We start from the raw sequence: 12186 nt of genomic DNA, 5'->3' as shown, positions 1-12186 counted from the left end.
AATTTACTAAGAATCTGGGAGTACAACAGAATTAGCACCTTACGCTCGTTGTGGGCAGGGAATGTGTCTGTTTATTGTGTATCGTACTCTCCCAAGCGCTCAGTACCGTGCTCTGCACACACTATGCATTATTATAATTATTATAATTATTATTATTATTGAGAAAAGTACCGCGGAATGAATAAATGAGTTAACAGACAAGTTCCCTGCCAAACAGCTTACCGTCTAGTGCCTTTGATTACTGACCTGTGAAGAGGCAAGGAATTACTTCTTACCAAAAGTAACAAGATATCTGCGAACGTTAGCTAGATGTCTACACATTACATAAGTTGAGGATTACAATTACCTGCTCAGAAAGCACTCGTTTCCAAAATTCCTATGAGCTAAAATATATTTAATAGGCTCAAAAAGTTTCCCATCCATTTCCATTAATGTCAACGCAAACGGGAAAGTCAACAGAAATGCTATGCAAACAACTCCCAGGTTTCCCTTAGCCAGTGAAAGTGGAAACAGTTGGCCTGCAATAGTTTCAAACCGGGCTCTAAAGGCTGGATATAAAGCCATTAAGTCCTCTGTCTCAAAAAAAAAAAAAAAATCATTAAGCCCTACGGTAAACAATGAACAGTCACTGAATTTTTAATGATCCACTTGAGTGAATATTTTAGCGCATTAACAATAGACCTATAAAAAGGAAAAGAAAGAAAGAAAAAAATAAATACAGCTCCCAGAGTTAGATCGTTTCAGAATAGATTTAATAAAGATAGTGCCTCGTTTTCTTACGGGCACTTTTAACGTTCTAAAATGCATTCGCGTCAATTATCCTCACAACATTCCCCTGGGGTAGGGAGAGACTTTTTGGTTAGCCTTTCTTTAACGGATAGGGAAACTCCGGCCAAGAGGTAACATGACTTGCCCAAGGTCTCGCAGCGAGGCCACGTGGGGCTCACAATCTAAGTAGGAGGGAGAACATGGATTGAATCCCCATTTTACAGAGGAGGAAACTGAGACACAGAGAGGTAAAGGGACTTTCCCAAGGTCACACAGTAGGCAGTTGGCAGAGCCGGCATTAGAACCCAGGCCCTCTGACTCCCAGGCCCGGGCTCTTTCCGCTAGGCCACTCTGCAGGTGATGCTGAAGTGACAGTTCATAATAATGATGATAATAATTGTGGTATTTGTTAAGCGCTTACTATATGCCAGGCACCGTACTAAGTGCTGGGGTGGATACAAGCAGATCGGGTCAGACCCAGTCCGTGGCCCACTTGGGACTCACTGTCTTCAACCCCATTTTACAGATGAAGGAACCGAGGCTCAGAGGAACTGAAGTGATTTCCCCCAGGTCACCCAGCAGACCAGGGGTGGGCTCGGGATTAGAACCCAGATCTTTCTGACTCCCGGGCCCGTGTTCTATCCACGAGGCCACGCTGCTTCCATTCGCAGGGAAATAGGGAGGGGGAATGGAGGATCAATCAGGGAAGGCCTCCTGGGGGAGAGGATCGGAAAACTAAGGTCTGCTGGATGTGAAGCGAGAGGGAGACAGAGGCATGAGGAAGGGGTGAGCTGAAAGAGATGAGAAGGAGGGACGATTGGCCTGAGGGGAATGAAATATTCGAATTGGGAGAGGAGGAAAAACTGGGGGGCAGGAGGGGCCGGAATAAGCGAGGTGGGTGCTTTAAAGCGGAGAGGAGAGGAATGTCTTTGAAGAGAGGGGAGAATGCAACGTAAGAATATTTGGGGAAAATGACCCAGACAGCACAGGAGGGAAGAGACCGGAGCCATGAAAATCTCAGAGGAGGCTAATGTAGTAGTCTTCGCATCAATCAGCTGCATTACTGTGTACAGACCACTGTATTAAACGCTTGGGAGTGTACAATATACCAGAGTTGGTAGACAAGTCCCCCGCCCACACTGAGCTTAACGAAAAACGCCTGGTAGATTTGACATCATAACTAAGTCATAGCTTGGGTCTATATAATTACCCAGAATGCACCCTAAATATGATTGACCTTTTTTTTTGGTTTTTTTTTTTTTTAACGGTGCTTGATAAGCGCTTACTATACGCCAGGCGCTGTACTAAGCGCTGGGGTAGCTACAAGTTAATCGGGTTGGCTCAGTTCATGTCCCACATAGTCTCAAACCCCACTTTGCCAATAAGGTAACTGAGGCCCAGGGAATAATAATAATAATAATGGTATTTGCTAAGCGCTTACTATGTGCCAAGCACTGTTCTAAGTGCTGGAGGGGGATATAAGGTAATCAGGTTGTCCCACGTGGGGCTCACAGTCTTAATCCCCATTTTACAGATGAGGCAACTGAGGCACAGAGAAGTTAAGTGACTTGCCCAAAGTCACTTGTCGAAGGTCACAGACGAGCAGCGGGGCCGGAATTAGAACTCGGGTCCTCCTGACTCCCAGGCCCGTGGCTCTATCACACTTCCAGGCCACACTTCTTCTCATGGGGTACAAAAGTGTTCTGAGCTGGGAACAAACCGCCTACACCAAATTATCCTTAGCGGGCGTTTTGCTCGACCACCAGAGATCGCCAAGGAAACCCCGAAGAATTTGGAGAAGATCCTGCTAGTTGGTCTATAGCGTAGGTGGCATCCGTTCGTCTACAGCACAGGGATAAGAGACGGTGGGAATAAATGAGATGGAGCTTCGGAGTAACAGGACAGTTCGGGAAAAACGATTGCGTCGGAAACCCTGCCTGAGCTGTTTTGAGCTTGCCCCACCTCTTAGCTCGTTCCAGGCCGATCCTGAAGCTACTGGAATCCTGATTTGGTTTTTTTGTTGGTGGTGGTGATTTTTGTCGTTTTTTTATGGTATCTGTGAAATGCGTACTGTGTGGCAGGCACTCTACTAAGCGCCGGGGCAGATCCAAGTTAATCAGGTTGGATGCGGTCACTGGCTCACGTGGGACTCACAGTCTTAATCCCCATTTTGCAGCTGAGGTGACTGAGGCGCGGAGAAGTGAAGGGACTTGCCCGAAGTCACACAGCAGACGAGTGGGACCGTCTCTGTTGCCGAATTGTACTTTCCAAGCGCTTAGTGCAGTGCTCTGCACACAGTAAGCGCTCAGTAAATACGATTCAATGACTGAACGAACGAATGAGTGGCAGAGCTGGGATAAGAAGCCAGGTCGTTGTGACTCCCTGGCCGGGGTTCTACCCACTAGGCCACACTGTTTGAGAGCTTCACCCCATAACTGGAAATCCAGACAGGCCAAGAGCCCTCGTGGGAAGCGGTGTGGCCTACTGGAAAGAGCCTAGGAGTAGGAGGGCCTGGTTTCTAATCCCAGCTCTGCCACTTGTCTGCCACGTGACCTTGGGTGAGTCACTTCTCTTCTCCGCGCCTCAGTTCCCTCATCTGTAAAATGGAGTTAAACGCCCCACCATTCGACTCAGACTGCGATTCCCACGTGGAATAGGGACTGTATCCAACCCAGTGACCGATTCAAGCGCGTGAGAAGCAGCGGGGCTTAGTGGAAAGAGCCCGGGCTTGGGAGTCAGAGGTCGTGGGTTCTAATCCCGGCTCCTCCGCCCGTCAGCTATGTGACTTTGGGCAAGTCGTTTAGCTTCTCTGTGCCCCAGTTACCGCATCTGCCAAATGGGGATGAAGACTCTGAGCCCCACATGGAACAACCTGCTTTCCTTGTATCTACCCCGTCACTTAGAACAGTGCTTGGCACATAGTAAGCGCTTAACGAGCACCAACATTATTATTACAACAGCGCTTGGGACAGAGTAAGTGCTTAACAAATACCGTTATTATTATTTCTACCATTATATCGATATGACTGTGGGGCTGGCATTGATTGAGTGCCTACTGGATGCAGAGCACTGTACTAAACACTAGGGAAAGCACAATCCAAAAGGATTGTAGAGAGTTTACAGCCTAGAGGGGGAGATATTGAAAAAAAAAAAATTCAGCTAGTGGAAAGGAGTATACGGACATGTACGTAAGTTCTTTGGGGCTGAGGGAGGGGTGATTATCAAGATCCAAGAACACGGGTGATGCAGAAGAGAAGTCAAGTGGGGGAAATGTGGGCTTAGCGGGAAATCGCCTCTTGGAGGAGATAATAAGAATATTAATAATTGTGCTATTTGTTTAGCGCTTACTGTGTGCCACACTGTCTCTGTCGATAGTCTACAGTCGCTGTCCCACGTGCGGCTCGTGGATTCAACCCCCATTTTACAGATGAGGAAACTGATGCTCAGGGAAGTGACTTGCCCAAGATCACACAGCAGACAAGTGGCGGGAGCCAGGATTAGAGCCCAGGTTCTTCCGCCTCCTAGGCCAGTGAAGGGTCAGTATCGTAAACATTAACGAAGTTCAAGACAAGTATATGTAAAACAATGTTCCATTCAACTGGCTCTTACATTTTCAATTTGGTTTACATACTTTGGGCTTCTTGTCTGGAAATTTAACACAGTTGCTAGGAGAGAACCTAGGTATTGCTAGTACCTAGGTATTTCAGTGATGCTGAAGGCAGATATTCATTCCATTTATTTAAAAAGAAAAACTGAACCTCTGGGTTCTTTCAGCGAGGATTATTGCAGATATTTCTCTCTAACGGCCTATTACGAAGAACGAAAATGCTCCACCTGGGTTAATTTTGTGGTTTTCCTCACGGCCACAATGAAGAGTAAGAGCGATCTACAGAGCCAGACCCAGCAGTGAAAGAGAAAGTCACCTGGTAAATTGTTCCTGTGCAAAGGAAGCAACATTCTAAACAAATTAGACGTTATCAATTATGGCACTCAGTATTGAAATATACATGGGAGAACTATTCATGACAGCAGATTTTCAATGCGTGTTTTAGTTAGGGTCCTAAAAAAGGGATTCCTACTAAAATTCGTTCATTTAATCATATTTCTCGAGTGCTTACTGTGTGCAGGGCACTGTACTGAGGGCTCGGGAGAATACAACGATAAACAGACACATTCCCCGCCCACCACAGGCCTACAGTCGAAATCCGGGGAACTCTACAGTTCAGGTTCCCAACATTAGGGATAATAAACTCTTGTCGGTATTCGTTAAGCACCTGCTACGTGCCGGCACTGTTCTAAGCGTTGGGGTAGATAAAACAGTCCATGTCCCACACTGGGCTCACAATCTTCATCCCCACTGTCCAGGTGAGGTAACTCAGGCTCGGAGAAGCGAAGCGACTTGCCCCAAGTCAGACAGCAGACGAGCGTCGGAGCCGGGATGAGAACCCAGGTTCTTCCGACTCCCGGGCCCGGGCTCTATCCACTAGGTCACGCTGCTTCTCAACTTAGCCTCTTAGCCCCACGTGGGACCTGATCATCAAGAAGCCTGAAAAATCCAAGATGCAATCTACAGTTCCCAAGAGATTAACAGTTTTGTTATTTACACTCTATCAGGGAAATTCGACGAACTACTTACGATGCAGCTAGTTTGCAGATCAGCTGTAATTTTTATGTCTCAATCAAACAGTCCTAATCAGTATGATTAGTATAATAATAATAATAATGATTTATTGCAGTACTCATGGAGTACTTACTATGTGCCGGGCTCTGTACTGAGCAAAGGGGTAGATACCAGCTGATCAGGTTAGACCCAATCCGTGTCCCACGTGGGCTCACAATCTTAATCTCTACTTTATAGATGAGAGAAGTGAGGCCCAGAGAAGTCAGGTGACTCGGCCAAGGTCACACAGCAGACAAGTGGCAGAGCCGGGATTAGACCCAAGGTCCCTGTGACTCCCAGGCCCGGGCTCCATAGCCTAGGCCACGCTGCTTCCCTGAGAAGTCATGACTTCTCTATGCCTCCATTTCTTTATCTGTAAAATGGGATTTCCACCTCCCAGGGTGGCATCTGGAGAGTTTCCAGGACTCTACCAGTAACGACTAAGGGAGGGAGAGTCAGGCAGAGGCCTACCCACTCCATTCCTAGCTTGGCCAACGGCTAGCGAGTGGAAGACCATCTGCTACAAGTCAAAACTCTCCCGTGCCGGGCAGCAGTGGCACGGGAGAGAGTCGAGGGCCAATACTCGGGTTTACTGCGCGGAGGTAAACTTCCACTTGTGGATTTTGACCAAGAAAACTCTCTGGATCCGCTACCGGAACGAATGCAGATGGAAGTGGGGCGTTCTGGGAGAGATGTGCCCACGGCGTCGCTATGGGTCAACAGCAGAAGACAACGCCACAAAATGGGGAGTACTCACATTGCGTCTGAACTGATTAATTCGTATCTAGAAAAGTAAGAAGGACCTGGGTTCTAATTCCCACACCACCACTTGTCTTCTGTGCGACCTTGGGCAAGTCGCTTTTCTTCTCTGAGCCTCAGTTACCTCATCTATCAAATGGGGATTAAGATCGTAGGCCCCATGAGGGATAGGGATCGTGTCCAACCCAATTAGCCTGTGTCTACTCTGGCGCTCAGTACGGTGCCCGGCATGTAGTAAGCGCTTAACAAATATGACAATTATTACAATTATCATTATTACTCCAGCACTTGATTAAGTGTTTGGCCAACATAGAACGCAGTTAACAAAAAACCACTAGTGAGCCTAGTGAAAAGAGCTCGGGCCTAGGACTCAGAGGACCTGGGTTCAAATCCCAGCTCTGCCAGCTGGCTGCTGTGTGACTTTGTACTAGCCGCTTAACTTCTCCGTGCCTCGGGCACCTCGTCTGTAAAATGGGGAAGAAAACCATGAACCCCATTTGGGACATGAACTGTGTCTACCCGACTATCTCGTATCTACCCCCAGCCTGGCATTTACTAAGCACTTATGCAAAATCATGAAAAAATGATAGTGATTATCATTTCGGTACTTGTTAAGCCCCCTCTCAGGGTCGCATCTGGACAGTTTCCAGTCCTCCACCGTCGCGGCTACGGGAGGGAGAGTCAGGCAGAGGCCTACCCGTTCCATTCCTAACTTGGCCAGTGGCTAGTGAGGGGAAAACAATCTGCTACAGGTCAAAACTCACCCATGCCGGGCAACGGCGGCACGGGAGAGAGTCGAGACCCGAGACTCAAGTTTACCGCGCGGAAGGCGGCAATGGTAAACCGTTTCTGGCTTTTGACAAGAAGAGACGGAGAGCGGGACGTTCTGGGAGAGATGCGTCCGTGGTGTCACCGTGGGTCGGAAACGACTCGATGGCATAAGACAAGACACGACTTGCTAAGCACTTACTATGTGTCTTTTCAACTGAGAGATGACTTTAGCAGAGAAGCAGCGTGGCTCAGCGGAAAGAGCCCGGGCTTGGAAGTCAGAGGTCATGAGTTCGAATTCCGGCTCTGCCACTTGTCAGCTGTGTGACCGTGGGCAAGTCACTTAACTTCTCTGTGCCTCAGTTACCTCATCTGTCAAATGGGGATTAACTGTGAGCCTCACGTGGGACGACCTGATTATCCCGTATCTACCCCAGCGCTTAGAACAGTGCTCTGCACATAGTAAGCGCTTAACAAATACCAAGATGATTATTTAGTATGTCCCAGTGCCCATGATGTCTAAAACTGTCAGGTAGGCTAGGGGCGAGAAGAAGCACTCTATGCTTTCCAGTCTTTCTTCCCAATCTATCTCGAGACCAGGTGAAGCATCAGGAGGCGGGAATCTTCCTGCCCTGTTTCCATTATCATCGGTAGGACTGACTGAGCACTTACTGTGTGCGGAGCGCTGTACTAAGCCCTAGGGAGATGATAACAGAACAGAGGAGATGGACACGCTCCCTGCCCATCACGAGCTGACCAGTGGTAAGGAGAGAAGCAGGGCAGCTTAGTGGAGAGACCCGGGCCTGGGAGTCAGAAGGACTCAGGTTCTCATCCCGGCTCCACCGCCCGTCTGCTGTTTGACCTTGGGCAAGTCACTTGAGGTCTCTGGCCCTCGGTTCCCTCAGCTGTAAAATGGAGATTAAGAATGCGAGCCCTATGTGGGACAGGGACTGTGTCCAACCTGATTAACTTGGATGGACGCCAGTGCTGAGAACAGTGCTCGGCACGCAGTCAACGCTTAAAAGTATCATCGATATTATTATTAGGAATTTGCTTCTCCTTATCTTTGATAGACAGAAAACCAAGGGGAGGGGTCTGGGATGCATTAGGGACTTTGGATTCCTTTAGCTGCAAAAGGGACAGAAGCGGCAAAAAAAAATCTGTGTCTGCCACATATGGGTGAGGTTGCTGCAACCTGGAGTGATGGAAAAGCAGTAAGACATAGTGGAAAGGGCCTGGGCCTGAGACTCAGAGGGTCACGGGTTCTAATCCTGACTCCGCCTCTTGTCTGCTGTGTCACCTTGGGCAAGTAACTTCACTTCTCTGGGCCTCAGTTAACTCATCTGTAAAATGGGGATTGAGTCTGTGATTCCCCTATGGGACAAGGACGGCGTCCAACCCTATTTGCTTGTATCCATCCCAGCCATTAGTACAGTGCCTGGCACGCAGTAAGCGCCTTAATGAATACCACTACTAATATTATTATTATTATTACGAGGGGCCGGCAGGGTGGTTTTGGTGGTTGGTACATCCTCCTCCTCCCGCTCAATCCATCTATCCATCAGTCAAACATATGTATTGAGTGCTTACTGTGCACAGAACATTATACTAAGCGGTAGGGGAGTACAATATAACAGAATTGGTAGGCGTACTCGCTGCCCACCGTGAACTTACGGTCTAGAGGAGGTGAGAGACGCTAATTTAAATAAATGACAGATATGGGCAGAAGGGCAGTGAGGCTGAGAAAGGGGTGAATAAAGGGAGCAAATCAGGGTGGTGCAAAAGTGGGAGAAGGGGAAATGAGGGCTTAGAATGGGAAGGCCTCTTGGAGGAGATGCGCCTTCGATAAGTCTCTGAAGGGGGCGGTGGGATGTCAGATTTGAGGGAAGGAGTTCCAGGCCAGAGACAGGATGTGGGCAAGAGAGTGGCGGTGAGATAGACGAGACTGAGGTAGAGTGAGAAGGCTGGCACGAGAGGAGCGAAATGTGCGGGCTGGGTTGGAGTAGGAGAGTAGCGAGGTCGGGTAGGAGGGGACAAGGTGATGCAGAGCTTTAAAGCCACTGATGAGGGATCTGTTCGACGCGGAGGTGGATGGGCAACCACTGGAGGCTCTTGAGGAACGGGGAGACGCAGCCCGAACGTTTTCGCGCTAAAACGATCCGTGTGGCAGAGTGAAGTATGGACTGGAGTGGGGAGAGATGGGAAGGAGGGAGGTCAGCGAGGAGGCTGATGCGGTAATCAAGGTGGGACGGCGTAAGTCCTACCCTCCCCCTTACCATCCGAACGTGGAGTGAACGCCCAGCTTATAACAGCTCTCCAGTCAATCAGTCGATCGCATTGATTGAGCGCTTACTGTGTGTAGAACACTGTACTAAACGCTTGGGAGAATACACCACGACAGTATAACAGACATATTCCCTCCCCTCAACGAGCTAACGGTTACTGAGTATTCTCGAATAGAACTCGGCCATGCGGTAAAATAGATAGTTTCCATAATGTTCGATGCATTTCCATTTAGGCTTTGTTTCATTAGAGATAAAATCAACACGATCGTCGGGGGTATAGACTTTTCCAAATACAGTCACTGACAGCGTCAGTTTCTCTTACCGGTAATTTACGATTGGGATGCCACTCCTCGATATTCTTAGGGAGCAGGTTTACTTCTACCCAAAAAGGGACCTGCAAGAGGATGAAAAATGAAATTTAATAAAACGAGTATCTGCTGAACCAACCCTTTCTTTGCCCCAAACCAATCCACTGATTCTCCCAAAGGAGGAGGATAAAAAACCTCAACATTTTAGATTTCATGTTCCAGAGTGAAAGAGGCTAAGTCCAATACTTACTTTCTCTCGAGGGGTTCGTCCTCTAAGAGGCTCTGAGGTCCAAAATTCAATTAGTACATAGACGTGGACATTTATCGAGGGGCTACATCAAAACCACCGTCCATTCCCCTGAAGGAATCACACCGGGGGTATGATGCGAGTGATGAGATTATCAGTCAAAGAAGCAAAAAAAAAGGAAAACAGTTCAAGCAAGAAACGTCAGGAAGGGGTCACTGAAAATGACAAAGAAAGAAGGTGTTACATGAGGAATACAAGAGGCTCAGAAATGACTTGGAAGGAGAACTTTTCCATGATATCTGATAAGCGCTCACTATGTGTCAAGCACAGTTCTAAGTGCTAGGGTAGGTGAGAGTTAATTAGGTCAGACCCAGTCCCTGTCCCACACGGGGCTCAGAGTCTAAGCAGGAGGGAGAACGGGTATTGGATCCCCACGTTACAGTTGAGGGAACTGAGGCACAGAGAAGTCACATGGCAAGGTCACACAGCAAGCAATCGGCCGAGCCGGGATTGCAATGAGAATTGAAGCAAGGCTGGGAAAAATTCCAAAGAGGGTGACGAGAGCAGAGGCAGTCACCGACGAGAGTTTGTAGGGAGCCGAGAGAAGTATCGGCGTTCAAGAGAGATTATCCCGAGAGCAAAACGCGAGAACAACCAATAGAATGAAGTTAGGGGAAAAAGCCCTGGAAATCTGAATAACAGCTTCTAATTTGAACAGCTTCTCTTCCTCTAAAGTCCCTCAACCGAGGCCAAATCCAGAACTAGCGTGGCCTAGTGGCAAGAGCCTGGGCCCGGGAGTCAGAAGGACCAGGGTTCTAATCCCAGCTCCGCCACTCGCCTGTTGTGTGACCTTGGGCATGTCACTTCACTTCTCTGGGCCTCAGTTACCTCATCTGTAAAATGGGGATCGAGACCCTTGAGTCCCATGCGGGACAGTGACAGTATCCAACCTGAATAGCTTGTATCTACCCCAGCCCTTCGAACAGTGTCTGGCACATAGTAAGCACTTAACAAATATCATTTTAAAAAAACAAAAAAAAAACTAGTCTTGGAAATGACGTGGGCAGACCCTGAATATGAGAATTAGTGAATGAAATGTAGATAAATGCCGAGCAGGGAAACCACGAGGCTAGAACACACCTCTAGACCGCAATCTCTTTGCAGACAAGGAACGTGCCTACCAACTCTGTCATACCATACTCTCCCAAGTACTTAGTACGGTGTTGCGCCCGCAGTAAGTACTCAATAAATACCATTGATTAATTCAGCAGGAAGTACATCTACGTAAGGTAATGTCAAAGCAGTGCCCTCTTATTTGTACAAGTGGGGTCAGCAAGTTGGTGAAAGGACACCAAGAAACCGGAACAGCCTAAGACAATTTAAGCATTCATTCAATCGAATTTCTTGAGCACTTACTGTGTGCAGGGCACTGTATTCATTCATTCATTCATTCATTCATTCATTCATTCAATAGTATTTACTGAGTGCGTACTACGTGCAGAGCACCGTACTAAGCATTTGGAATGTACAATTCGGCAACAGACAGAGACAATCCCTGCCGTTGAGCGCTTGGGAGAGTAGGATAGAATAAATAGGCACATTTGCTGTCCACACCCGACAGTCTGAGGCGGGGACAAACCAGATTATGCTCATAAGCCACAATTTGTTCTCGCCCCCAGCTCACAGAAAACGCTCAGGATACTCAAATCAGTGTGTTCTGCATTAGTCAATACGGTTAATAGTCCCATGGAATTTGGGGATATTTCATCAACGTGCTCGATGCAATGGGAATCGACCTTACCGCTAAAGGCCGACGGGAGAGGAAATTTTTTGTCAGAATCGTAGGAGTGGCAGAATATCAAAAAGTAGGCCACTAGCCTGAGGGGAGAAAACGTTTTAAACCACCTCTGCTTTACCACAGCAAAAACTCATCTGTGGGGATTATTCCTTTGGGCACTCGTCACTGCAAGTCAAAATTCCCAATGACTACTGTCACTGGGCAAAAGATGAAAATATCTACAAAAGGTTCTATTTTCTAGAAATCCGGTGAAGTTATAGGTTCCTGTTTCTTGGGCAAAGGTGTAGCATAAAAACTGGAATTCCACTAAGAAGTCTTTTTTATGGTATTTGTCACGCGCTCAGCCTTTGCCCAGGCACTGTACTAAGCACTGGGTCGATACGAGCTGATCGGGTTGGACACAGTCCATGTCCCACATGGGGCTCCGAGTCTCAATCCCCATCTTCCAGATGAGGGAATTGAGGCCCTGAGAAGTGACACGACTTGCCCAAGGTCACGCGGCAGACACGGGACGGAACCGGGATTAGAACCCAGGACCTTCCGACTCCCAGGCCTGTGCTCGATCCACTATGCCGTGCCGCTGAGACAACGGA

The 12186-nt window shown here is 48.0% G+C and overlaps 1 protein-coding gene and 1 non-coding gene across 2 annotated transcripts in view; one reads left to right on the top strand and one right to left on the bottom strand.

Annotated features, from left to right (window-relative positions):
- SIPA1L1 (signal induced proliferation associated 1 like 1) overlaps positions 1–12186 on the bottom strand; it is a 363817-nt gene that overhangs the window by 199015 nt on the left and 152616 nt on the right. The window contains exon 5 of the mRNA XM_029058544.1: positions 9563–9634. The gene's annotated coding sequence lies outside the window, so the exon portion shown is untranslated. The remainder of the gene's footprint in view (positions 1–9562; positions 9635–12186) is intronic.
- On the top strand, positions 5819–5956 carry LOC114816796. Its single transcript, XR_003764608.1, has one exon. It is a non-coding gene; the product is annotated as a small nucleolar RNA SNORA7 (small nucleolar RNA).

This window comes from Ornithorhynchus anatinus, chromosome 1, assembly GCF_004115215.2.
Source record: "Ornithorhynchus anatinus isolate Pmale09 chromosome 1, mOrnAna1.pri.v4, whole genome shotgun sequence".
Taxonomy (NCBI): Eukaryota; Metazoa; Chordata; class Mammalia; order Monotremata; family Ornithorhynchidae; genus Ornithorhynchus; species Ornithorhynchus anatinus.
The sequence above is the reverse complement of the archived record's forward strand: the minus strand, read 5'-3'. Positions and strand labels throughout refer to the sequence as shown.